General features: G+C 41.0%; 1 pseudogene; it reads left to right on the top strand.

The window, feature by feature from the left end:
- Positions 1-2,724: 2,724 nt before the first annotated feature.
- Positions 2,725-3,352, top strand: Rplp0-ps3 (ribosomal protein lateral stalk subunit P0, pseudogene 3; annotated as a pseudogene).
- Positions 3,353-3,894: the final 542 nt, after the last annotated feature.

Raw genomic sequence — 3,894 nt, 5'->3', positions numbered from 1 at the left:
AAATACAGGGGAAAAAATTGGAACAGAGACTGAAGAAAAGGTCATCAAGAGACTGCCCCACCTGGGAATCCATCCCATATGCAGCCACCAAACCTAATCATTATTCCTGATGCTAGGAAGTGAGCGGTGACTTGAGTCAGATATGGTGTCTCCTGATAGGCTCTGCCAGATCCATATTGATACAGATGAAGATGCTTTCAGCTAACTATTGGACTGAGCATGGGGACCCCAGTGGAGGAGTTAGAGAAGGGACTGAAATAGCTGAAGGAGTTTGTAACACCATAGGAAAAACAACAATATAAATCAACCAGACTCCACCAAAGCCTCTAGAGACTAAACCACCAACCAATGTGTACACATGGAGGGACCCATGACTCCCGCTGCATATGTAGCAGAGGATGGCATTGTCCAGCACCAATAGGAGAGACCCTTGGTCCTGTGAAGGCTCATTTCCCCAATATAGGGAAATGCCAGGGTGTTGATGTGGGAATGGTTGGGAGTGGAAGCATCCTCAAAGAAGCCGGGGGGAGGGAGAGGGATTATGGGCGAGGGGAGAGAGGGGATAACATTTGAAATGTAAATACATAAAATAGCCAAGAAAAATAAATAAAAAATAAAACAAAATGGGGGAAAAAAGAAAAGCTAGGTTTGACCTTAAGCATCCATCAGAGGCTCATCTGTCAAAACTTGATAACCAGGTTTGCGCTACAGAGACACGGCACCTTGAAAGCTGGGGTCTAATTGAAGGCCTGTGTGCTACTGGGGTCTGTCTTTAAAGATGTTGGCACTCCACCTCTTCTTGATAAATGACATTCATACATGGCAAAGGGTTTTGCTTTGATGTGTTTCTGTTCTGATGCATTGCCACAGACTCCAACCCTGGGATCAATGCAAAGTCCATGGAAAGCTCCAACCCCTTCAGTCAATAATAAATCTCCTCTCTTTATAAGATAACGTCATAGAAAAAGAAAAGTGACTAGCACAGAAGAGACTGTCACTGGGTTTTGGTTAGTAACATTGAGATATTTATGACGTGTCAGCCTAGAACTCAAGCAAGTGGGCTTTGAGACTGCAGGCTACAGCTGGATATTTAAATATGGGCAGACAAATGAAATGGTATAAAGCAAGACATTCAATTTTTTCATTTTATATGTATTCATTAAAATCTCTTTAATTTTCTTTTGTGGATCAGAGGAACTGTAAAGGGATTATAGACATTGTGCTCTGGAAGTGGAACTATACAGAAGGCCATATCTTCAAGGTGGTTCTTTCCAAACATATTTGTTTTAAGGATGGACACGTCTTGATGAGGTGCTTTACTTGACGGAGGAAAAAGGAAATTCTTTTCATGCTCAGATTTGTTTGTTTGTTGAGACAGGTTCTCCTAGGTAACTCAAAACCTCAAACTTGAAATCTGCCTGCCTCAGTCTCCTGGAATTCACTATGTAAACCAGGCTGACTCCAAACTCACATTGATCCACCTGCCGCTCAAGTGCTGGGATGAAGGGTGGGCACCACCAGGCCCAGGTCATTCTGATTCTTACAAAGAATTGAACTGATGTCAGAAAAGATTGTATGGAATTGCTGCACACACTGACATCTCAGAATAACATCATCCAAGAACAAGGCTCAGAAGTTCCAGAAGCAAGCTTATTCTTGATAGGTTCTCAAGGAGACATCACAGAATTAACCAGCAAGCCGGTTACTATAGAAAGAAAACCACATTCTATATTAACTTTTTTTTTTTAATTTTCACTGGAAAAGTGACATCAGGGTTTGGCAACCTATAGCTGTATGATGACATACTGACTACAGAGATGACAAGTACCATTCCTCCACATATTTCAGTAAACGGCCTTGGTCATGCACACACACACACACACACACACACACACACCCATTCCTCCACATATTTCAGTAAATGGCCTTGGTCATGCACACACACACACACACACACACACACACACACACACACACACACACACACACATATATATATATATATATATATATATATATATATCTCCTTTTGGTGACCCTACATTCTAAAGACCATATTTTAAAATCTGGGAAGATTATGAGGCACATAATTATGAGTTATCCAACTTTTATTGTTTGATAATGACCCAAAGAACATTTCCATATTAAAGGTTTTTGTATGTGGAAATAAGTCCTCACCTTTCAATGGATTGTTATTAATTATGATATAATTATATTATATCATTTTTAACATTTGTTGTATGTTTTATAGATATCAAAGCAGTTTTAAATTTTCTTTATACCTTTATGTCATGATTGCAGATAGAGATGAACAAACAAATTTCTGATTCAGAGACTCTCCCAGTACTGTGTGCACATGCTATTTCTTTTCTGTTGTTTCAGACGTCTTTGCTGTGCTCTGTTTCAGAGTACAGGAACAGATGTGTTACAGAAACTCCTTGCTAGGCAGGTCCACGTGACTCCAAGGAACCATAAAACGTATGTCTACTGTAGAAGGTATCCTTCTCGCACCATCACACTTAAACTGTCAATGACAGGCTGTGAAGCAGGGTAGTTTGCTTTTTACAAATGCATGAGCTCTCTCTCAGTTTTGTTTTAATGCATGTAATTGCTAATCCATATCACGCTTAAAACATTCTAATGATCCCATCTTTTCTCTGGCTGTCTCTTCCTTCATCCCATCATCGTTAAACCTCTCATGGCAGTCCCTGACACACCACTGTGATGCTCAGAGGAGACAGGGCAACCTGGAAGTCCAACTAACCACTTCCTTAAGATCATCCACTGGTTGACCAAAATGCTTCACTGTGGAAGCAGATAGTGTGGGCAGATACAGCAGGTCCGCATGTCCCTGGAGGGAATGCAGTGATGCTGATGGGCAAGAACATCATGGTGCACAAGGCCATCGGGGGCAACTAGAAAACAAGCCAGCTCTGGAGAAACTGCTGCCTTACATCCACGGGACTTTGTATTCACCAAAGTGGATTCACAGATTATGGACATGCTGCCAGCCAATCAAATAGTGGTGGTTCGACCCGTGCTGGTTCCATTACTCCATGTGAAGTCATTGTGCAGGTTCAGAAAGAACACTGGGCTGGGGCCTACAAAGACTTCTTTATTCCAGGCTTTAGGCATTATCACTAAAATCTTCAGAAATTCTGAATGATGTGCAGATGATAAAACTGGAGACTAAGTGGGAGGCAGTGAAGCCACACTGCTGAATGTGCTGAGCGTCTTCCTTTCCTTTGGGCTGATCATCTAGCACGTGTTTGATAAAGGCAGCATTTACAACCTGGAAATATATGATATCACAAAGGAGACTCTACACTCCCGCTTCCTAGAGGCTGTCTGAAATGCTGTCAGCGTCCGTCTGCATGCTGCTTAATTTAGTGCCACACCTCAGAAATACATACAAGTGGATCCTGGCTTTGTGGAGACTGAGTATACTTTCCCACTTGCTGAAATGGCCTTCAGGACTGATTCAGCTGCATTCTGTGGCTGCTACCCTATGACTGCTGCTACCACTGCTCTCCTATTGTTGCTACTGCCCAAACCAAGGCTGAAACTAAGGGATACAGAGGAATCAGATAAGAATATGGGATTTGGTCTCTTTGACCAATTCCCTCAATGCAACCAACTCAGCCAGCTTAATTTGAAAATTAGAAATAAAGGTTTACTTCTCTTTTAAAAATCTAATGACATAATAATTCCCTTGTCAGTGTTTCAGGTTCTGAGTAAAACATTTTTTGCTATGGTTTGATATATGTGCAACACTTAATGCCTATTATTTAACTGTTATTTATTGACTGCATTTCAAATGAGTTGTGACATTTTTCCATAATTTTATTAATGTTTCAAATGCGTTATAGGAAAAATAGTTATATTTAACCATAG

Source organism: Rattus norvegicus, chromosome 2, assembly GCF_021556685.1.
Source record: "Rattus norvegicus strain SHRSP/BbbUtx chromosome 2, alternate assembly SHRSP_T2T, whole genome shotgun sequence".
NCBI classification, from domain to species: domain Eukaryota; kingdom Metazoa; phylum Chordata; class Mammalia; order Rodentia; family Muridae; genus Rattus; species Rattus norvegicus.
The sequence above is the reverse complement of the archived record's forward strand: the minus strand, read 5'-3'. Positions and strand labels throughout refer to the sequence as shown.